The 24624-nt window shown below is 45.4% G+C and overlaps 1 long non-coding RNA gene across 5 annotated transcripts in view; it reads left to right on the top strand.

The window, feature by feature from the left end:
- Positions 1–4644: 4644 nt before the first annotated feature.
- Positions 4645–24624, top strand: part of LOC130708589 (uncharacterized) — an 81867-nt gene continuing 61887 nt past the window's right edge. For 3 of the 5 annotated variants that reach the window (XR_009008832.1, XR_009008834.1, XR_009008830.1), the window contains exon 1: positions 4650–4750. This is a non-coding gene — a long non-coding RNA (uncharacterized LOC130708589). Of the gene's footprint in view, positions 4751–24624 lie in introns of all 5 variants that reach the window. The other 2 variants (XR_009008833.1, XR_009008831.1) reach the window with 2 other exon arrangements.

The raw sequence follows: 24624 nt of genomic DNA, 5'->3' as shown, positions 1-24624 counted from the left end.
ACCCTGGCTAGGACTGGCTTTGCGTTAGGTGTGTCTGAGGCTCTCATTTTCCTCTGTGAGCTCTAATTTCTGGCATCAAAGGAATGAAGGAAGCAAGGAGTTCTCTTTTCCAGAAGCAGCCCAGTTGAGGACACATAGATCCTATGTCACTCAAGCAGGAGGGTGGAGAAAGGGACACTCACTATCCTCCCTTGATAACGGAACAAGAGGCAGTCTGTTGAATCTTTCAGGTGAGAACAGATGTAGTCCAGTCCCTTTAGTTGGGAGCTACTTCTTATAAGGATGAGAAAGGAAGGGACTGTTTGGGGTTTTTTTTTCAATTTTTAAAAATTTTTTATTTTTTTATACTGAAGTATAGTTGATTTACAATGTTGTGTTAGTTTCAGGTGTACAGCAAAGTGAGTCAGTCATACATATACAGATACCTATTCTTTTTCAAATTCTTTTCCCGTATAGGTTTTTACAGCGTATTGAGTAGAGTTCCCCGGGCTATACAGTAGGCCCTTGTTGGTTATCTGTTTTAAATATAGTGGTGTGTATCTGTTAATCCAAAACTCCTAATTTATCCCTTCCCCCCATCTTTCCCCTTTGGTAACTGTAAGTTTGTTTTAGAAGTCTGTGAGTCTGCTTTTGTTTCGTAAATAAGTTCATTTGTATCATTTTTTTAGATTCCACATATAAGTGATATCATATGATATTAGTCTTTCCCTTTCTGACTTACTTCACTTAGTATGATAATCTCTAGGTCCATCCATGTTGCTGCAAATGGCATTTTTTCATTCTTTTGCATGGCTGAGTAATATTCCACTGTATATTTGCCTATCAACAGATGAATGGATAAAGAAGGTGTGGGAAGGGACCATTCTTTACCAGGATTGAAATGCCATATAGGACAAAGCACAGACCTGGCTGCCTGTGATTTTCTCTACTCCAGGGCTCTGCCATCAGGGTGCTGTGTCGTCTCCCTGTCTCTGCAGTCAAGTCATCAAGTTACTATGTAGCTTGGGTTCAAACTCCCCAAGGAATGATCTCATTAGTCACCATCTAGTATAGAGTGTCCTGTTGACCAGAGCTTCTCCCTCGTCTGCCAGTTGGCTGACCTCTATCTAGATGGCTGCCTTTGGCCCCGATGCCCATCCCTGGCCCACAGGTGAGACCAGCTAGTGGGACCACATGGTATGCTTCATTTGTGCATGAGGGATTGCCATGGCTCATGGCCTTGGATGGGGGCCATAAGTGGGGCAAGCAGTCGGTATCATATTTTGCCCAGTTCTGCAGAGGCAGCGTTGAGGTGGTGGTGGTGTGGGAAAGGGTGGTTGTTTGCTAAATACTCTAAATAATTTGCGGCACCAAAAGTTTGGCTTTGGTTCTCCTCTCGTGGTCACGCGAAAGTAAGATGAGGAGCATTCTCCTAATTCCTGGGAGGGACCCTTAGCAGCTTTGGCATATGGGGAATTTACCGCAGAGCTAAGCTTTAGCACCCCAAGGATGTCAGTGCCTCATAGTGAATGTGGCCCGTATGAGGGATCAGAGGGAGTGAAAGAGGTGACGCTGGAGGAGGCAAAGCAGGAGAGGGCTAGGATACCAGGTGGTTGAAGCTCGAAGAGAATGGACTGTGAGAGCACGTGGAAACCCTACAGTGACTCGAAGACTTGATCGTGGGGCCTTTTGGGAAAGGCTGGAGCCCTAAACCGGCAGGTGTAAGAGGAGCCACTAAAACATGCGCTATGATAAGGAAAAGGACAAGAAAAAGTCCAAAGAAAAAGACAAGAAAAAGTCCAAAGAAAAGGAGTAGGGAAAGAAAGAAGAATGAACTAAGGGGTAAGAACTTCAGCTTTGTACTGTGTAGGAATCGGCAGGCAGTTCTGAGATTTCATTCACTCAGGAGTTTAGAAAGAGATCCAAAATAAAGCCCAACCCAAGAGCAATTACTGTCACTCTTAGAGCGGTGAAGAGACCCAAGAGGTCATATATACATCATGCCAGGTGGGGAGCCGGCGTGAGTGAAGTTATAAGGAAAGTGCCGTAAAGTGAAGGCTTGGGGCGAAAAATGGTGAGAGCTTTAGAGCTGGAATTGGCAGAGAACTCGTGTTGTAATCCTGTGTCTTGTGGAGCAAACCAAGTTGCCAGCCCAGTTGAAATCATATTCCATTATATGAGCTGCTGGCCTGCAGTTGTGCACTCTAGACATTAACGTCTTGACTATAATCGCCATGCCAACCCACCAGGCCATGTGTTTGCCTGTAAAAATACCTGCAAGTGTTCCTTAACTTGAGGTCTTATGACAATAAAAGAAGAGACTTGTTGAATTATATTTTAATATACAAGTCAATGCAATTAATGTATACTATAAATCATTCAATGATTTTTTAAAAGTGGCTCTAGTATAAATTTGCAGTTTTCCTTCAGTTAGGAGCTGTTGGGAACTCATACGCTGGGAATGGTCTGCTCTCAAGTTCTGCTGACTTTCCTCTGCCTATGCGGTAGATCTTTAATCAAGACTCCGTTTTATTGTGTCAGGGCTTTTCCTCATAATTCCTGCTGACCAAGTTGCTCCAAGTTAACTTTAAGGCCAGTCTTCATCAGGAATGGCTAATACTTTTTGCTTCCTGCCAGTCCCATCTGGAAATGTTGACAATCTACTCTGCTTGGGGCCCTAGGGATTGGCATTCTCTCCATTTCCCCTCCAGCTCTTCCTCTTTCTGTGTGGTTCCAAATTAGCCCTGAGTTTCCTGCTTTGTATTCTCTGCCCTTGGTGGCCATGGAAGGAGCTAAATTCTGCCCATTGGGTTAGGTCAGAGCATCCCTGATATTAAACAGAAATACGAACTTGATGCCCCTTTTTGTGTAATGCTGGCAGGAATCCCCTCAATAACTGCAACTCGGGAATTGTTTCTGTTGAGCCACTTTATACCTCCTTTAGTGAAGGTGTTAGTTATTTGAGCTTTAAAGAGGTCCAAGCTCTTCTACCACCACCCCCATCCCCAAATATTATACGTAGTTACTGAAATGTTCCATACATACCTCCCATTATAAGGACTACTGCTACCTACGCCACCACTCCAACCATCATCACCACAACTTTGCTACCTTATACTTGTATATTACTTCACCGTTTTCAAGGTACTTTCACAATCTTTACCCTATTTGATCTACACAACCTCCTATGACCTATTCATAGTACCTGTTATTACTCTTTTTCCAAGTGAAGATCCTGAAGGTTACATGTCCCAGGGTCACGACTTGGCCCAAGAGCACACGGCTAGTAAGTGGCAGAGCTGGAAAAAAACAGATGCTCAAGGCATTCACAGCGCTCAAAGTCCCTCCATAGTTTAACCTCTTCCCCATCATTTGCCCAGCTCCGGAGAGAGCTGCTCTCTGAGCGCTGGGAACGATGAAGTCTGAAAAGGATCTGACGAACTAATCTACATATGCTAACACTCAATGCTGATAAGTTTCAACATGTCACCCCTCTCAAGGACATTGCATTTTAATGAGCTTCATTCGGTTATATAACGTGAAGGAATACTTTCCCAAATATAAAATTGCAGGCATAAGTGAGAAGTTAGCCGGGGACGTATTGGTGGAAAACAGGAATGTTCTGACATCCCTCAAATCACATCATGTCCAGGATCCCCATCTGACGAACTCCCTGTTCCTCACGAGGCTGCCCCACCTGGGAGGTGTGGATTTACACACCTGCCAGGAGCTTGAATACAGGCCTCCGGCTTCCTTTCCAGCCATGCATGGTAGGGTCTGTGTTTGTCTTGAACTCACTCCTCAAGCACACATTGGCTCTTCTCGTGCACTCTCCCCAGCGCAGTTTTGCTCCAGGGCTTGTCACACCCGGTGCTATCAGATCTCTGACCGTGAGAAGCAGCAGCCCGGTGACCCAAAGCTTGGAGCAGTAGCAAGCAGCAAGGGTTAACCGGTTTTGCACAAAGCAAGCCTGGCTCAACCCTGTGAATCTCTTTTTCACATTTGCTGCTTATTCATAACCCAAGCCCATCTGCCGCGCAAGTAACGATCCGCAGCTCCTGTTTCAGATGTCAGCCGCCCCAGCTGTTTCTCTCTCTCCGTAAACATGAAGGGGGGAAGCAATTACTGCAATATTAATATTCTGGCTTGATTATCTCTATGCAGCGAAGTGAAGACTGATGAATTCCCCTTGGGGCCCAGCGTCACTTCAGCTCCACACAGAGCACACCTACACAGCATAGCGCAGGCTATCACCTCCCAGGAAGGCCCAGGTGAACCTCGGAGCTTCTGCCTTGATCCTGGACACCTGGAAATGCCAAGGTGAACGCGCTGCATGTAGGGAAAATTGATGAGTCGCTTGGGTCGTGCAGGGCTTTGAGAGTGAAGTCTACGTTGAAGTTGAGGAATGAGGCTTAAAGATACCCCATGTAGCTCGGGATGACTCTTAGGTCTGTTTTGATAGAGATTCCAAGAGTCATCATTTCTTCCATCAGCATTCTTTGGTTTAAAGTAAATGTCAGACAAAAGCTATCATCAAGAACATGTTTCCCTCTCTGGTTTTTCACTGCCATCCCAAGGCAGCAGGAACTGGAATGATCTGACTCATCAAGAAAGCTTTCTTCATTGTTTCCTAAATTTGTGTTACGCATCAGCACGTCTTCCCTCGGTCATAAGCAGGCACCCAAGCGCCGCGTATGAGGAGCTCCGAGATACAATATTTAATGTGGACCATTTCCTGCCCTCCTCAGACTTCATACTGCCTGATACTGGGGTAAGAACTTTTTTTTTTTTTTTTAAGGCCATACGGCATGTGGGATCTTATTTCCCTGACCGGGGATTAAACCCGTGCCCCCTGCAGGGGAAGTACGGAGTCTTAAACATTGGACCACCAGGGAAGTCCCAGGGGTAAGCACTTTAAAAAAGGTTGAATCAGAATCGGTCTGCTTGGCTTCAGCTCTTGGCTCTGCCGCGTTCCACACGTGTGACTCGAGGTCCATGACCTGCCCGTGCCTCAGTTTCCTCATTTATAAGATGAGGATAGCACAGTTGAGAGGATTAAAGGAGTTGATGGGCATGAAGTGTTTAGAACGGGCCCTGGCTACGCCCAGTGAAATATACATGTTGCTATTGTGCTGCTCCTTGTATCTGAAAGGGATTTCGTGTGATGGTGTCTGGGTGGAGGTACCGGGAAGGCCCCAGAGAAGAAGCATGTGTAAGCCATGCCTCGGACAAACGAACTCAAGAGTAGAAGAGAAACTGGAGGCCGCGGAAAACACATGGGCATAGTGACGAAGGAATCAAAGTTCTCAGTATGTTCGAAGTTAATTAAGTCACCCAGGGAACAAGAGAGTTGGGTGCATGGAGGCAGGAAAGTGAGCTAGGGTGAGCAGGGGATTTAAGTTTGGAATAGATTAGAAAAGACCCCACGTGACAAACCAAGGCATTGGGATGTGTTCTTATAAGGAATGGGAAGCCTTGGTAAGTTTCTAAGAAAATAACCTAAATAAATTCATATTTTGAAAAACTGTAGGAGCAGGCAGTTGGGAAGACTAAAATGGCAAAAGCGCGGGGAGACTCCTGCCGGGTCAGTCAAGGCGGCGTCTGACCCAGGGCAGCAGAGTGCAGACAAGGGCACAGGGCAGCGACCAGAGGGCTGAGGGGGTGAGCGAGAAGCTCAAACGGAAGCAGACCGTGAGGCTCAGGGTCCTGGCACGTGGGAGGAGGGAGACCCCCCTGCCGGCTTAGAGGACACAGGAGGATGTGGGGAGCAGCGGCACTCCCCTGGGGACTGACGTGGCTCTTGGTCACTGGAGGGGATTCCTGAGGTGCTCGAAGGCAGGGAGCAGCGCCTTCCCTCCAGCTGCACTTGAACAAGCCGCTTCTCCCCCCAGCAGCAGGTGTGAGCCCTGAGATCCCACCCACCTCCCAACCGAGCCAGCCAAGCACCGCCTCACGAAGGGAGGGAAGCCTAGCAGACTCTTCCTGGGCGTGGAAATTCGCTCACCTTATTCTAGCTTGCTGTAAGAGTCCTGCATTTTATAATGGACAGTCTTATTTCATGAAGCAGGTCGTTCTGGTATATGTGCGCGTGTGTATGTGCGTGTGCCGGAACACAGATGTGCATGGGTGCACATGCATGTGTATGTGTGTGCGAGGGGAGGGGTGGATCCAATAAGAAGTGTCGGACTTGCCTGATAAAGTGTCGTGGACTTCTAACCCCACCCTCGAATACCTCTCACCCATCCCACTGCTCTGGAATCTGTTAATGGCGACTCGATTCTTTCTTTCTGTTCAGCGTAGCCATACGCACCACAGTGGGGAACGCCTGTGGGTAGAACCCCTCCCTCTCAACAAGACAGCTCTGTGACCTTGAGCGGGTTACGGACCTGGCTTCCTCACGTGCAAATGTTGATAACTGCAAGGATTGTAAGTAGTATTGTAAGGACTAAATACAGTAAGGCAGCGAAGCCTCACATCTGCTAAGTGCAAAGTAAACGTAGGCTGTTGTCGTTGTGACAGGACGCTGACAAACTGACACGGCTCGCGGTCCGGGGTGGGGTCGGACAGGGCGCCCTCCCACCCCGGGGCCAGGCTGTGTGCTGGGGAGCCTGGGGTTCCAGCTCCGCCCCCGCGTGGCCTGAACCCCTCCGTGCCCGAGCTTCCCTTTGTGCAGAGTGGAGACGCCGACCACGCACCTTCTGCATCCACCTACTGTGCACGTGAAATTGTGTAAAGTGGTGAGAATGGTGCCTGGCGTCTAACAGGTACTATTGCTATTTAAGTTTAGCTGCTGATACCTCTCAAGTAGAGGAAAGGCAGAGACAAGGGGACTGGTGTGAGGGAAGGTGTCCTTGGTCCCATCATTGAAGATCGGCTTTTCTGATGACCAGGCCCGAGGACACAGCAGGACCCTAGCTGTCCCTGGAACTGGTGCACTGTGACTATACGTTTGGTAGGCTGTCCTTCTAGTGTCGTTTCCAAACTGGAACTAGAAACAACTCCCAAAGTACCCTGCCAGAACGTTTTAGGTTGTCTCAACATGATGACTCGGAGGGGATGGCATTCCTTTGGATCTATGAATTCAAATTTTTCTTTTTTTTTTTTTTAAATGATTAATTCTTAAAGCCTGCACGTATACTCTTTTATTTATTTACTTTTGGCTGTGTTGAGTCTTCGTTTCTGTGCGAGGGCTTTCTCTAGTTGTGGCAAGTGGGGGCCACTCTTCATCGCGGTGCGTGGGCCTCTCACTATCGCGGGCTCTCTCGTTGCGGAGCACAGGCTCCAGACGCGCAGGCTCAGTAGTTGTGGCTCACGGGCCTAGTTGTTCCGCGGCATGTGGGATCTTCCCAGACCAGGGCTCAAACCCGTGTCCTCTGCATTAGCAGGCAGATTCTCAACCACTGCGCCACCAGGGAAGCCCCCCAAATTTTCCTTTTTAATTGAAGTGTAGTTGATTTACAATGTTGTGTTGATGTGATTAATGTTGTGTAAAGTGATTCAGTTATACATATATATACATTCTTTTCTCAAATATATTTATTAAATATTACATTCCTACCCAGTCACCACTTTTTAAAGAGTTAAGAACAAGATGGGAAGAAGAGACCCATGAAGCTAGCTAGCCCCAGGCCTAAGAGTTGCTGCTTGCCTGTGAACACGGGTGTCCCATTTTGAGAAATCCCAATGCACATCAATCAAAATCTGCTAAGCTTGTAAAAAAAAAAAAAGAGTGTAGTTTTCTGGAAAAAGAGTGAAGAGAATCAACATTTACATTATCAAAGGATTCTTTGCTTCAGGGGGAAAAGAAACCACAAAGAAAGAAAGAAAAGAAAAGAAAAAGTAAAAAAAAAAATTAAAAAGGATTCCCCACATGGTCTGTTTAAATGGTATCCTTTCTTGGTGAATTTCAACCCTGATTCAATTTGCAAATATTGGATTTATACTGCAGTGCATAAACCATATGTTCCTGAGGAGGATTAAAAACGTGTAAAGTGAGGTACCCCTGTAGGAACGATATTTAGGAGAAATTAAAACAAACCGGAGAAAAGGAGCACGTTCCTTTGTAAAGAAGTCGGGTAATTGAACTCAGGGTGTGTGAGCTTAAACATCAGCTGAAAAGCAGCTGCTCTTCAGAGGAAGATGGGCCAAAAGAGTGAGGCTGGGAGGAAGTTGAGATGAGAATGGTTTAGTTCTTTAATGCTCCTGTGCGTGGATAAAAGGGTGAGAAGCAGGGGATCTTCTTTGGCCCCAGCAGCGGTTCCAAGCAGTTCTAGAAGCTTCTGCCTCCCTGAATATGATCTTCCCACATGGCGGCTGGAGTGGAGGACCAGGGTCACACACATGGAGCAGTGATGTAGCAGGGCCGGCGGGTCAGGCACCTGTGAAGCCGCAGCCATAATTTCTTCAGAAGCTGCTTTTTGACTTAATCGAGCACAATTTTCCATTCCATATGTGCAAAGCATTTCATCCATTAGCATCTTCTTGGCTCCTTTGGGCTTCTTTCTTTCCATTCAAAAAAAAAAATATATCAAAAAAATCAAAACTCCCCATACTTCAACTCATCACACACAAATATTTTGCTTCTGAAATCCACTCCATTTTCTCCTTGACGACTGGCATATTTTAACCTGTAGAGAGGTTCAACCGCCCTCATCTGCTTTTGATTAATGCAAGTTCCCTCTTTCCTGGGTCTGAACCCAATCACATTAAACAAGGTACTTTGCTAAGTGTTCTGAGGCATAACAAGGGATCATGAACAGCTGTCTTAAAGGAGCTTACATTTTAATTTAATGTAATTTAACTTTAATTTAATTTCCATGTAACTGCCTGTCTGATTTTCTCAATTTCTACCATAGAGTACCCCCTCCAAAAAAGAAAAAAAAAACAAAAAACACCAAATGCTTCTAGAAACTTGCAAACTGACACTTTAACTCTGTGTAGTTGGGGAAGGTGGGGAATACATGCGTCTATGTGCATATGTGTGCACTCACACACGCACAAAGATGCACAGATATCCAAAGTAACAACCTCAGATCCTATGTTGTAACCATGCTTTACTTAATTTTTAATTTAAAAACATAATTTTTTTAGCTAGGAAATGCTGAGCAGCACTTCCTTGAAATGGTACTTTGCAGTTAACCGAATGAATGGCATAGCTTGTGTCTTTTCTTTTGTGCCCCCTTCACCTATTTCTCTGACCCTGCCCCCACCTCTGGCAACCACCGATCTGTTCTCCGTACCTGTGAGCTTGGCTTTTGTGTGTTTCTTTGTTTGTTTGTTTTTTAAGGTTTGTTCGTTTTTTTTTTTTTTAAGATTCCAGACATAACAAAGAGCACATGGTATTTGTCTTTCTCTGTTTGACTTAACTTCACTTAGCATAATGGGCTCAAGGTCCATCCACATTGTCACAAATGGCAAGATTTCATTCCTTTTTATGGCTGAATAATATTCTACTGTGTGTGTGTGTATATATATATATATATATATATACACACACACACACATTTTCTTTATCCATTCATTTGTCAATGGATACTTAGGTTGTTTCTATATCTTGGCTATTGTAAATAATGCTGCAATAAACACGGGGGTGCATTTTGTCTTTTCAAGTTAGTGTTTTCATTTTTTTTCGGATAAATACCCAAAAGTGAAATTGCTAGGTCATATGGTAGATCTATTTTCAATTTTTTTTTTTTTTTTTTTTTAAAGAAATTCACGTTCTTTTATTTATTTATTTATGACTGTGTTGAGTCTTCGTTTCTGTGCGAGGGCTTTCTCTAGTTGTGGCAGTTGTGGCAAGTGGGGACCACTCTTCATCGCGGTGCGCGGGCCTCTCACCATCGCGGCCTCTCTTGTTGTGGAGCACAGGCTCCAGACGCGCAGGCTCAGTAATTGTGGCTCACGGGCCCAGTTGCTCTGTGGCATGTGGGATCTTCCCAGACCAGGGCTCGAACCTGTGTCCCCTGCATTGGCAGGCAGATTCTCAACCACTGCGCCACCAGGGAAGCCCATATTTTCAATTTTTTGAGGAATCTTAATACTGTTTTTGACAGCGACTACTGTTTCACATTCCCACCAACAGTGCATAATGGCTTCCTTTTCTCCACATCCTAACCAACATTTGTTAATTCTTGTCTTTTTGATAATAGTCATTCTAACCAGTATAAGGTAATATCTCATTGTGGTTTTGATTTGCATTCCAGGTGACTGACGATGTTGAGCATATTTTCATGTACCTGTTGGCCATCTGTATGTCTTTTTCTGAAAAATGTCTATTCCAATCTTCTGTCTATTTTTTAATTGGATTTTTTTCCTTCTTTCTGCTACTGAGTTGTATGAGTTATTTATATATTTTGGGTATTAGCCCCTTAACATATAAATGATTTGAAAAAATTTTCTCCCACTCAGTAAGTTGCATTTTCATTTTGTTGATGGTTTCCTTTGTTGTGCAGAAGCTTTTTAATATGATGTAGTCCCACTTATTTATTTTGGCTTTTATTGCTTTCACTTTTGGTGTCACATTAAAAAAAAAAAATCATTGCCAAGGCCATATTGCCTATGTTTTCTTCTAGAAGTTCTATGGTTTCAAATCTTACATTCAAGTCTTTCATGCATTTTGAGTTAATTTTTGTATATGGTGTAAGATAGTGATCCAGTTTCAGTCTTTTGCATGTGACAGTCCAGTTTCCCTAACACCATTTATTGAAAAGAATGTCTTTTCCCCATTATATACTTGACTCCTTTGTTGTAAATTAATTGGGCATATATTCATGGGTTTATTTCTGGGCTCTCTGTTCTGTTCCATTGATCTATGTGTCTGTTTTTTATGCCAGTACCAGTCTATGCTGTGATCATGTTTTACTTTAAACAATAGCAACCTTTTTTGGAATCTAGAATGAAAGGGCCTTTGACCTCAAGACCACATGTAGCCCAGATGTAACTGACCATGGTGAAGATGATTTCAAAAGGATAAATGCTGGGTGCAGGAAGAGTAGGAAAGGGCACTGTCGCAGTTGTACAAGAGTGAAATGACAATGACCTAAACAAGAAAATGATTGTGGGAAGGGAATGGAGTCAAGATATATTGAAAGGTAAATTTGTAGGACTTGGTAGTTCCATGGATTGGGGGGGGATAAGGAAAGTGTGGAGTCTCCGTTCACTCCCTTTTATCTGAGCAGATTGTTAGGAAGGTGGCATTGATGTTCATGGAGATACAGAACTCACGGACTGGAACAGATCTGGGGTGGAAATAGAATGAATTAAGTGTGGGACAAATTACCTTTGAGATTACCACGGGAATTCCAAGTATATATATATATATATATATGCAGCCAGCCCTCGTATATGTCGAGGAGTCTGAAGCTGAAAGGAGAAATCCCTGCTGGAAAGCAGAAGAATGCCCCATCGGAGAGGTGAGTAAAATCATGGAAGTCAACGACAGAGCAAGGATTAAGGAAGGGTGAGTGGACAACTGTGTCGAGCAGCGTGGGTATCCTGCAGACAGGGATTGGGACACGTCCACTAGGTGTGGCAAAATGGTAGTTCTCCCCAGGCAGCTGCCGTGACACGTTGAGAAAGAAGACAGCAGAGGAGAGTTTGGGAGTTGGTAGAAGGCTGTTAGGCGAATGGCCGTGACTGTAGCCACACAGATCATCACAGTAATCTTGGCGTTTGTTCTGCAACTGCATGGCCTTTAGTTACAAAAGGGATGAGGAAAGCTTGGGAGGCTGTGTGAAGGCAAAGCCACGTGAATTCCCGGGAAATGCACTGAGTGCAGAGCATCATTCTAGTCTCTGGTCTCATCCTAAACCTGTCTCTGTCGAAGACACACGCACACGGCCAGATATGTGTGCCCCAAGAACGCGAAATGACTCAGATTCTTTCCAATGTAGAAAGGTAAGAATTTTAAAGACCAGTACACATTGATGATCCTAGGAACATCAATGCATTTACAAAGCTCCCTCCCCCCCTTTCCTGGCTGTTGGATAGCAGGTTGGTAGATGACTAATACCAGCATTTTCAGGTGACAGGTGATGTAATCGAATGGTCAGGAATCCTTTATTTACAGTTAAGAGGCATGAGAAGTGATATTCAGAGATGGCTACAACTCCAGCACCTCACTTGTGCGCAAGGGATTTTGCAGGGATATCGATTCAACTCAGTTTCTCTACCAAACTCAGTCTCTACAAATCCTTGGATCCTTTAAAATGTAGATTAAGCATTTCTAACATATGACAGAATTATAGAGCAACTCTGTATTTAAAAACATCTCTCTGGGGCTTCCCTGGTGGCGCAGTGGTTGAGAATCTGCCTGCTAATGCAGGGGACACGGGTTCGAGCCCTGGTCTGGGAAGATCCCACATGCCACGGAGCAGCTGGGCCCGTGAGCCACAATTGCTGAGCCTGCGCGTCTGGAGCCTGTGCCCCGCGACGGGAGGGGCCGCGATAGAGAAAGGCCCGCGCACCGCGATGAAGAGCGGTCCCCGCACCGCGATGAAGAGTGGCCCCCGCTTGCCGCAACTGGAGAAAGCCCTCGCACGAACCGAAGACCCAACACAGCCAAAAATAAATAAATAAATAAATAAATAAATAAATAAGAAAATCCTTAAAAAAAAAAAAAAAAAAAAAAAAAAAAAAAACATCTCTCTGAACAGGCTGACCTTTATTTTCAGAGAGTATGTGGTCAGTGCTTCCTGTAGCAGTTGTGATGCCTGTGTGTTGATATACCCATGCGTGCTGGCTGGTTCCTTGGGTACACAGCAGGCACTTAGAAAATGTGTCGAGTGGTTTGTGGAAGGTGTGCGTTTCTAAATACCTGGCTAGGGTGAGATGTAGTCCACAGCTATAGATCAACACTTCAGACCTTCTCTGTAACCCCAGATCCCCTCCCCGTACCCCAGTCAGGATGACAGCTTCTGGTTGGTTCTCCTCCCATCTGAAACCACACTTGTGTAAGTCTCCTTCACCCATGGCTAGATGTACCCACTCACCAATTTCTGCCCCTCATAGGAAATATAAAAAAGCTCATAAAAATACAGGTGACTTAAGTGTGTGTTTCGGTTGCTAGTTTTGTCTCTTGACCTCCTTGATCTGCTGAGCTTTGGGACCTTTGCCCACCTTTGCTAGATGACCTCTGACCCCTTCTAGGTGGAAGCAGTTCATCCTAGTGGTGGAGAATGTGGCCTCTGGCACTGCCTGGGCTGACTTCCCAGCTCTGCCACCTCCTATCTTTGTGCTGCGGGCAAGTTGCCTAGCCTCTCTGTGCCCTGGTTTCCCCAGATCTAAAATGGGGCTAAAAATAGAACCTCTCGTCTGGTTATTATGAAGGTTAAATTAGTTAATACATGTTATGCGGCTGGAAGAGTGCCAAGCACATGGCAGACAGTCACTAGAGGCACTGTAGTTGCGGAGTTGTGGTTATTACCTACTGCTCTAAGCTTCTCGGCCTACAGCTCCCCATTTCTGACCCCGTGGAGTGGCCGATGGAGGAGCCCTGCGGAGCCGGGGACTGGGCGTCAGCTGGCCTTGCTGCCGGCCGCCGACGGCACAATGCACACTTTAGCCACAGGTTCTCGGGCAGCTCTCAGGAAAGACAAATGTTCACTTGGGGCTCGGAATTGCTCTCCTGACTGAAAGGAGGTACAAAGAAGAGGAAATTCAAATCATTGTTCCCCTCAAATTATCTTTTATTGTACAGTGTTTGCTGATCCTTCGAGTTTTTTTTTTTAAACTGCATTTTTTTGTTTGTTTGTTTGTTTTTTAAATTTTATTTATTTATTTATTTATTTTTGGCTGTGTTGGGTCTTCGTTTCTGTGCGAGGGCTTTCTCTAGTTGCGGCAAGTGGGGGCCACTCTTCATCGCGGTGCGCGGGCCTCTCACTATCGCGGCCTCTCTTGTTGCAGAGCACAGGCTCCAGACGCGCAGGCTCAGTAACTGTGGCTCACGGGCTCAGTTGCTCCGCGGCATGTGGGATCCTCCCAGACCAGGGCTCGAACCCGTGTCCCCTGCATTAGCAGGCAGATTCTCAACCACTGTGCCACAAGGGAAGCCCTCGAGTTTTTTATTTACTCTCTCCTGACCCACTCAACTTCCACAGGAAAAGAGAGTTTCAGAGATGTTGTAGGATTGAGCAGGGGCGAGACACATAACAGGAAGACATGTGTCCTTCATTTACGAGTCTTAATTTATGAAACTTTCTTCATTTACACCAGTTTCTTAACCCCTCAGACAACTGGCGTTACCCATTCTTGGATGAAACTGCTCCTTCTCCATTACTGGAGAGGACCAAGTCCAGCTGTCCCAGGTGATCTTCACAAGAAGCATAGGTGAGAGCCACCCTCCAACAGAGCTCCCAAGCTGCAGGTCCCCAGTGAACCCAGGCACATGTCCCCGTGGAGATCCGAGCACAGAAGGCATTTGGTGGGAAGACACCAACATCAGCAAGCCCTAGGAAGGAAAAGGAAATCTGTCTTTTCTTACTATAACTCACAGGCCCTTCTGGTAAAGGGAAATGATGGTCCAGGTAGCCTTGGAGACATTGCTGATAACAGAGACAAGAGGCTGGGGATGCAAAACTTAGTAGTGGCTGCAGCAGCAACAATGGCAGCTTGATTTATTGAACACTTACTATGTGCCAGCCATTGTGTTTAGTGCTTTATATGCATCATCCCATTTTATCCTCCCAAACCCCTCCTGTAGATGTTATCTAGTGAGAGACAACATCTAGTGTAGATGTCTCTTAGTGGTGGCTAAGAGGACAGGCTCTGGGGTGGGGTTTCTCAACCTCAGCACTGTTGACATTTGGAGCTGGGTAATTCTTGGTTGTGGGGACTGTCCTGTACATTGTAGGATGTTAAGCAACGTCCCTTACTCAACCCTGTAAATACCAGTAATATCCGTCCCCTGTCCCAGTCGTCACAACCAAAAATGTCTCTAGGCATTGTCAAATGTCCCCTGGGGAGCAAAGTTACCCCTGGTGAAGGATCACGGCTCTAGACTCTCAGAAAAAGCACAGAGAATCCTAGCTCCAACACTACTGGTATGGCTGTGGGTTAGTTTCCTCATTGGCAAATGTACACACCACATATTTTAAAAAATTTAACTGAAATAATTTCTGTATCATGCTTAGAACAGCACCTGGCCCAAAGGAAGTTTCAGTCGATGTTAGCTCCTTTAATTACTTGAAGTTTTACCTTTCGATATATTTTTGTAAACAGATGAAGAAACTGAGACTCAGAGAAGTTAAATAACTTGTTACATTCTCAGCGGAGGTGTGGCTGAGCCAGGTTCAAATCCAGACCGTCTGCCATCAGAGTCGCATGCCCTCAACCTGGCTCTCCTGCGGAGTAAGCTCGGAGTCAGCCAGGCTGTAAACTGTCCAGCCACTGGCTCGGGGCTGGCTGCCTGGGGTCCTAGTGGGACACAAGCCCTGGAGCCTGGTGACTCTCCCTGACAGCAGCAGGGGCGGCAGCGGCCCAAGCAGCTCAGCCAAGGCGGCCACTGCGGTTCCCTGGCCTTTGACATTGTCTGTCGGCATCACAAGTGGCCGCTATCAGGGATTACTATTTGCGTATCCGTGAATCACAATATGCCAGATTCATAAGAGCCAGATGTCGCAGCTGACCCAGACGAGGCCCTCAGACAAATCCCACGCGTTTCATGTGTCAGGCCTATATCCATTCATAAAACAGCTCCCTTCCAATCCCCAAATATAAGTCTTGAGAAGAAAAATTCAAAGTTGGATGTGCAATTCTGAGACTAGTTGCAACTGACTTCCAGACCTCACCCCCCTCCACCATCCCCATCCCCAGCCCCGCAATCATCTTATACTTTTAATTCTGGGTTAATTCTTCCATGGTTCAAAGCAGAAAGAGGGGCATGGTATCCATCATTCGACCCCAGAAAAGGAAAGAGGAATTCAAAGACATATGTAGGTGAGCATAGCATAATATTATTTTTGCTGTTGTAAATGTGAAATCTACAGAAATAATTTGTGGTTGGACTCAGGGGAGATGTGTCACTAACATCCTCCCCTCTTTTTCTTTTCTGTTTTTTTTTAAACTGTTTTTGGAGCCACTTTCTCAGAAGCACAGCTGAAAACCCCTTAAAAACGCACACACGCATGCACACCAGTCTCAGGAGTTCAAGGGGTCTGGAGTAAGGATTTGAGGGGTTCAAGTCGGCTCCCCCTGTTAAAAATTACAGCTGCACCAAAGATGGTACAGAACATCAACCCAGGGCTCAGGAAGCTTGTCTGGTTCTCAGGAATGAGAAAGTGCATCTGTGCTGGATCAGACAGAAGGTGGAGGGTCAGGCTTCCCTCTCCAGTCACCACTCTGTCCAGAAAGAAAGGTCAGGGAGACGCCCACCGTGTCTGGCAGCATCCTGGTGGCTGGGTGCGGTCGAAACACAATGTCTGTCATTCATGAGTGGTCAAAAGACAGGGACGCATTTAAAAAAAAAAAAAATATGCGTGAAAAATCAACCTGGCGTTTAGTGTTACTCGCTTTTCGTTTTCACTTTTTGATTTCCTCCAGGGGCTGAAATTTAATCTCTCTTTTAGCAAACTGGAGCTGGCTCCCTCTCTTCCTCTGGCTTTTTCTCCCCAGTGGGCTCTCAGTGCCTATCCCACAGATACGCTCAGCCGATTAGGAAGCCTGTGCATTGTCACCAAGACCCGTTGTCACCAAGGAAATGTGTTGGGGCAGGTGCTTTCCATCCCCGCCTCCGCACACCTTCAGCCCTGCTGACCCTGCTAATTTTCAGGTTCAGCACTTGTCAGGTGCTGACAGAGAAGGCATTCCCTTTACAAAACACACCCACCCTGGGGTGTCCGTGCGTGCGAGCCTGTGTGCGTGCACCTGTGTGTCCCACTCTCCCGCAAGGTTCCACATTTCCCATGGGTCCCGCTAGTGAGGGAGTCGAAGTGACACGGCCCCAGTAGCTGTTCTAAGAAACTCTGGCCAAGGGCTAAGCTTGCCCCTCTTCCGAGGGTGTGCCCCCGGACATTCCTCCCTCCCCAAGAGGCACTTTTGGTGAATCAACACAAGCACCTTCACCCGCTGTGCCCCCGCCCCTTGGCTTGATGACCTACATTACTGGCGAGCACAGAGTCATTTCTTAGTTTAACTCACATCCGGTTAGACACAGGGATATTTGTTAAGGCTACTTTGTGGCGGGTAAGAATACATCAGCGGTCACTCCAGATCCATTCCAAATCCGTCTTGCAGGCCAACCCCGCAGAGAACCAGAAGGAGGAAATGACTCACTCTCCGAGCCCATTGCTCTCTGTAATCCCTGAGACTCTCTCCTGGCACAGAGAGCCAGGGGCTGTCGCCGAGGTTCAGCTGCTACTTGAAATCAAGTCCTGCCTCTAACAGCACCCGTGTCCCCCGCTTTGCAGAGGAAGGCCCTGCCCTAATGGCATGTGTCTACAACCTGGGCCATTCTTGGATTGTACAAAGAGTGGACAGAAACAGCTTTCCCACCCACTCACTTTCCTGATAACCCTTAGAATGTCCGTTGTTGAAATAAGGTAGATTTAGTACATCGATAGCAAATGAGAATCACACATTTTCCCCAACTCAATACTTCAGCTCTATTGTTTTCAAGCAAACTGATAGATTAAGTTGGAATTGTATAATCATGATACACCATCCTTCATTGGCCAAAACTTAGATTTCTTTACTCACTTGTCTCTCCAACAATCTACCCATTCATTGGAGAACACGTTAAGTGTGGGATCTGCCGGAAACAGTGAGACCCAGGGCACGGACATGAAGACACAGTCCCCGTCGCTGATGGGTTGGCCAGGTGGTAGATAGAGATGGGCAAGCAAACATGCACAATTGTGTTGGCAGCACGATCTGGATCTTCTGAAGCACAGGGCAGTGACACAGTGCAGGTGGTCAGTACCACCTTCAGGCATCAGGAAGGCTCGCAAGACTGAATGAGCAGGTATTTCTAGGCATGAACGTGGGCAAAGGTTAAGCAGGCAGTGGGAACCCTTGGAGCTGTTTTGTGCCTCTGCCTTTACTCCTGGGGCTTTTTCGGCCTAGAATCCCCTAACCCAGCGTTAAGGAAACTGCTGGCACGTAGTAGGCAGCTACTGTGCCCATTGGGGTATTTATGAATAAATTCCTGACGATGAGTAGTTAAAGAAGCTGGTAAAGATGCAGGAAATCAAAGAAAGTGGAGGCAACTACAGACAAGGCCCAGCGAACACATGGCGTGTGAATAGCTGCCCCTGGAGTCCTCGCCCACGGCGGATGTCATCAAGGATCAGAGAAGTTTTCTGGTTAAGTTTAGATGGCAAAGGACTCAGCTCTGCACAACAGAGCGCTTGACTGGCACACAAAGTGGAACCTATTTGCCATTTGCCTTTGTAGACTATTCATAGGAGGCACTTGACAAGGAAGAGTAAAATACATACATACATACATAGCATTAGAGATGAGACTGTTTTCTCCATAAAGAGTCTTTGAATATACCTGGAGAAAGAATACGAGCTAGAACGTCTGCATAGCGGTCACATCCCGTATACAGTGACAAGAATAAGAGAAACAGTTCTAGAATGTCTATACTTCTTTTCACTGGGATGTTTGTTTCTACACTGAACAAATGATTTGGATTGTCTGTGGGGTACTGGGCTCTCCGAGGGTAAGATGAGGTTGGTGGAGTTGTGAGGGTGAAGCGCTATGGAAATGCAGAGGGAAGGATGTGAACCTTCCAGCATGAGCACTGAAGACTGCTCTAGAGGACGTAAAATTGAGCTGCACTTGAAAACACGGGTCATGTTTACACAGGAAGGAATTGTTGGAGAAATAACCTTTTAGGGAGGAAAAAGTAGCCTGAAAAAGAAGTCTAAGAATAAAAATTTGAGGCATGGGGGGGGATTATGTGTCCAGAATATGCACTATGCTAAGTGCATCCTGGGCATTAATTAACTAAATCATCTCTTAATCACATGTGGTGTCAGTCAGTACAAGGGTCAGGCAGACAGTATGCCATATTTTCATACTTTGGGGCCTTAAAGAAAATAAGTGACATTTTTCGGAAACAGAGGTTATGACAGTCACGGCCGATAAGAGATCCTTCATCACATCTATTTGGTCCTGGGAGAAAAGTCTGAAACACTGGCTCAGCTCAGGGCTGTCCTTCCATCCCTGGACAGGACGTGTATACAACCAGATTTCCCAACCTCAAAGGACTGCTGTAAATAGTAGATAAAATATATGAGTCTAGGACAAAGCCGGGAGCCCAGTCTGTACTTGGAGCACAGGAATTGTGGATTGTGGACAGTAAAGGAGTGTTTCCAACTTCACCGGGGCATCAGGGTCACCTGGAGGCTTCTTAAAACAGATTGCTGCCCCCTCCACCCCCCGGGAGTTTCTGATTCTGTAGGTCTGGAGAAGGCCAGGACGTTAGTTTAGCATCCTTGGGCGATGCTGCTGGTCCAAGGACTGCTCCGTGGGGACACCCACACTGGGCCACACTGCCTTTCTGTGCTGTGTCACTCGACACACCCACTCTGAGCCTTTACTTCCTTCTGCAACTGTAGACTCACAGAGAGGGAGTTGATAAACTCATCCAGGGAAAAGTTTCAGACAAGCCATTAATTTACTACCTATTACTTAATATAAATGAGGGAAATCCAATGGTAGAACTTATTTCAGGCACTTTAGGTCATGAAGTGGAAAAGGATTTGGAGGAAGGAAAGATTGATAATGCTTTTGAAATCATACCTCTCCTATAGGTGAGATGACTGGAAATCTGAGAATTTCTTGGCTAATAAAATGTAGTCAATATTCCTACGTAGCGGAAAGATCACTGCCTTCACCTGGCCCATGAATACTGCAGAATTCAAGTCCCTTTTTCATCTGTTCTTCTTTCTCCCTCCCCCTCCCCTCCCCCCCGGGAGAGTACTGCCCTGGGCACTCCAGAACAGCTTTGACTGACCCTTGTGCAATAGACAAAGCATCAGTTACTATGACATCCAACCCAGCATGGACACGTTGGCACTGGTGGTAGGTCACATACATTCCTGAAAATCTGATGCTTCCTCTTGAAGGTCTAAATATGAAGGTTCAAGAACAGAAAACCCTAACCCCAGTCTGTCACTCAAGGATCCTGCGATTGCCGAGCGGAGGTTTAGAAAAGAAGCTGAGAATTTTTTTCTGGGAAACCACCAGTATTCCAGCAAAAGCCACAGCATAGTGAGAACTTCTGAGTAAAACTAGGAAATACCAGCTATGGAAAGAAATGGCAGTATGTTGACCATACATGTAAATAATTTCCTGCCCCCCTCCTCCCCTGCCAGCCATCATCTCCAGGGGAAAATAAGCACATCTGTGTGGGAGAGTGTCTGCCTTCTTCTGAACACAGGTCAGGAGCCAAGTCAGTCAGGAGAGCCCCATGGAAGCACAAGATACACAGCTTCGAAACATCACTGGCCTCTCTCTCAAGTACAATAATTGCCAGGGATGGTCCACAAGGTACACTCCTTCCTGACATGAGACCTTCCACATAGACCTCATTTCCAGTTGGCCCTCACTGGCGTGTGTTCATGCATATTAAGTAAAGGACCAAACATTTATTGAGCACCTTCGACGTACTAGACTTTGTGCTAAGTACCTTACACATAGTGATATCTTATTTAATCCTCACTCCAACCCTGTAAGGAATGTCCTACATTAACAGATGAAGCATAGGCTTAACCAAGGTCGAGCCACCTACTGAACATTAGTGATGTGATATAAGATCCAATCCTGGACCTGCTTGAGGCAGAACAGCATCCAGCCATTGCTTTCAACAAAAGACCTGTCTTTTCGGTGGTTTTTTAAAAAATTATGTTAAAATACACATAATATAAGATTTACCATCTCTGCCATGTTTAAGTGTTCAGTAGTGTTAAGTGTATTCACATTGTTGGGCAATCAATCTCCAGAACTTTTTAATCTTGCAAAACTGAAATGTTCTACCCACTAAACAACAACTCCCCATTCTCCCTCTCCGCATCCCCTGGCAACCACCATTCTACTCTTTGTCTCTAGTATTTTGACTACTCTAGGGACTTCATATAAGTGAAATCATACAATAATTATCTTTTTGTCATGGGCTTATTTCACTGCACATAAGGTCTGCAGATTTCATCCACGTTGTAGCATGTGTCAGGACTTCCTTCCTTCTTAAGGCTGAATAATGTTCTATTATATGTACATATAAACATGTTGTTTATCCATTCATCTATGAATGGACAACTTGGGTTGCTTCTTTCTTTTGGCTATCATGAATAATGCTTCTGTAAACATCTGTGTGAAAATAGCTCTTCCAGACCCTGCTCTAATTTTTTTCTGGATATATATCCAGAAGTGGAATTTCTGGATCATTTGATGATTCTATTTTTAATTTTTTGAGTAACTGCAGTACTGTTTTTCATAGAGGCTGCACCATTTTACATTCTCACCAATAGTGCATAAAGGTTGCAATTTGTCCATGTCTTTGCCAATACTTGTTATTTTCTAATGGGTGTGAGGTGTTATCTTGTGGTTTCTTGATTTGCATTTCCCTAATAATTAGTGATGCTAAGCATCTTTTCATATGCTTGTTGTATATCTTCTTTGGAGTAATGTCTGTTCAAATTTGTTGCCTATTTTTCAATCAGGTTATGTGTTTTATTTGTTGTTGTTTCATTTTAGAAGTTGTTTATATATTCTGGATATCAAACCCTTATCAGATATATTATTTGCAAATATTTTCTCTCATTCCACAGGCTGTTTTTCACTCTGTTGGTTGTGTCCTTTGATACACCAAAGTTTTTAATTTGAATATAGTCCAGTTTATTTTTTCTTTTATTATTGGGCTTTTGATGTCATATCCAAGAAATCATTGTCAAATCCAATGTCGTGAATCTTTTCCCCATGTTTCCTCTAAGAGTTTTATAGTTTTAGGTCTTATGTTTAGGTCTTTGTTCCTTTTTTTTTTTTTTTTAAGATGTTTGTTCCTAAGGGTCTGTTTCTCTACCATCATGGTGTTTTTTTTTTTAAGTTTAATTTTTATTTATTTATTTATTTATAGCTGTGTTGCGTCCTCATTTCTGTGCGAGGGCTTTCTCTAGTTGCGGCAAGCGGGGGCCACTCTTCATCGCGGTGCGTGGGCCTCTCACTATCGCGGCCTCTCTTGTTGTGGAGCACAGGCTCCAGACGCGCAGGCTCAGTAGTTGTGGCTCACGGGCCCAGTTGCTCCGCGGCATGTGGGATCTTCCCAGACCAGGGCTCGAACCTGTGTCCCCTGCATTGGCAGGCAGATTCTCAACCACTGTGCCACCAGGGAAGCCCTCTTTGATCCATTTTCAGTTACTTTTTGTATATGGTGTAAAGTAAGGGTCCAACTCCATTCTTTTTCATGTGCCTATCCAGTTTTCCCAGCATTGTCCTTTCCCTACTGGATGGTCTTGGCATCCTTATAGAAAATTATTTGACCATATATGCAAAGGTTTTTTTCTGGGGTCCCTCTTCTAATCCATTGGTCTATACATCTGCCTTTATTCCAGTACCACACTATTTTGATCACTGTAACTTTGTAATGAGTTTTGAAAGTCAAGAAGTGTGAGACCTCCAGTTTTGTTCTTGGCCAAGGTTGCTTTGTCTATCAAAAGACCTGTTTTGAAGAGATAATAATAATAATGACTGTTTATTATTAAAAATCCAGAAAGGGAATGGAGTTCTTAAACATACAAACTGTTTCGCTTGTTTAGGATCAGTGAGTATAGATGTCAGAACCATCTTTCAGTTTGAGAGGATCACGTTTTATAAGAATTTGAAAATGTTGTCCCCTCCTTCATAAGTTAGGTCAACTGACTTTAGAATTAGCCCTGCCTTGTCCCCTGTCTTATCCCTACTCTCCTGGCTACTCAGAGTCCTGGCTGAGTTTCTTGTTAGTTGAGCTGCTCTGGATGGAAGTTGTACTATATTCCCAGCCTCAAAATAGGGAGTCCAAGAGCAGCAGGGCAGAGGAGATCAGTAGTGAACAGAAGGAGATTTGTGGAAGCTCCATAGAGGGTTGGGGCAGTTCAAAAAAAATGGAGTTCCCTCTCCAGTTTTCAGTTTAGTGGCAGAGGGTTAAAGCCTGACAGAACAAAAACACCAAATTCCATAGGAAATACCTCTTTCAGTCCAAGGCACTGTGGCTGGATATGTGGAGTGGAGATGGAAACCTTTTCTCCTTCCTTAAAAAAAATACAATCAAAGAAATATGAGAAAAGACAATACTGTTAGCGCACTGGAAGAGAGTGGTAAGAGGTCCATGGGAGCCTGGAGATCAGTTGTAATGCCAGAGCTGAGGAAGCATGAGCAAAAAGACAAGAACAGCAGTGATGGGAATAAAAGAAACCCAGGTAGTGGTTACAGAGATGTCTCAGGGTCCCAATGCTAACCTTAAGTATTGTCCTAAGGCACCAGCAGGCTTCCTAAGGTAGCCTGAGGCAAACTCAGACAGAGCATTACTCCGCTCCATAACTCTCCCTCCCCCGGAAGCTCTCTCCTTCCCAAGTATTCCCTGTTCATCATCACTGTGGTCTCTCCTTCCAAGATATCCTTGGCTTCTAAATAAACCCTCTCCTCCCCCCACCTCAACCCTTAACAAACCCTAGACACGTGTGCACACGCATACACACACACACACACACACACACACACACACACACACACACACACACACATATGACTCTCCCTTCTTCCTGCCTTGAGCCTGGTCTCACAAGCACCTGCTCCCCAGGTGTCACCCAGGGGATGCTGAAAGGTTGGCGGTCAATGGCAAACACTTGATTGACAGGTGGCCTCGGGATGCCTTCACTTGGATAAGCCGGAGAGGCATGGGGGACTTTGGATTAGAACAGGGATCTCTGACTCTGCTCAATGTGTGTGGCAGCCCGGAGGGGAGGGGAGTCTGGGGGAGAATGGATACGTGCACATGTTTGGCTGAGGCACGTTGCCATGCGCCTGACACTATCACAACATTGTTAATCAGCTGTACCCCAGTATAAGATAAAAAGTTAAAAAATAAAGAACAGGGGTCTCTGGTAGAGAAAGAGCTGCCAACAGAGAAGTGAGCAAAATGCTAGAGGTAAAGTAAAATAATAAAACATGTTTAAAAGAACTTAATAATCATGCTTTAGAGAGCAGTCTGTATTTCCCTGCTCTACCTCACACGGGTCCTGTGTACTATGTCGTTTAATCCTGATAACTGCACTGCATGGTAAATGCTACCATCTTCAGTCTGCTGCTGATGAAACTGAAGAGAAGAGAGAGGAGACCCATATGCTCTCTTTTATGGAAACTATGAGGTCGGGTCTGAGCGGCAGAGATCTGGCCTCCTTTGATTAACCTGTTCTTCTGTGGATAGACCCAGCTTTGGGGGAGTTCAGTCTGGGTTTATTAAAGCACAGTCATACTGCACAGGTCTCTGCCACTGCTGAGAGAGGCGACTCCTCTCCCTCCTCTTTCTGAAACCCTTATTGATCACAGAAGGAGTGAGTCCGCAACTACTGAGTAAAATATGCCTGCTTGGTCTATTCAGAGCAGTGTCATTCGTAGCCTACGTACGAATAGGTGTGAGGGGCGTCCCCTGAGGGGTCAGAGACAAGAAGC

Source organism: Balaenoptera acutorostrata, chromosome 7 (genome assembly GCF_949987535.1).
Source record: "Balaenoptera acutorostrata chromosome 7, mBalAcu1.1, whole genome shotgun sequence".
NCBI lineage: Eukaryota > Metazoa > Chordata > Mammalia > Artiodactyla > Balaenopteridae > Balaenoptera > Balaenoptera acutorostrata.
Note: the sequence above shows the minus strand (reverse complement) of the source record. Positions and strands in the feature narration are given on the sequence as shown.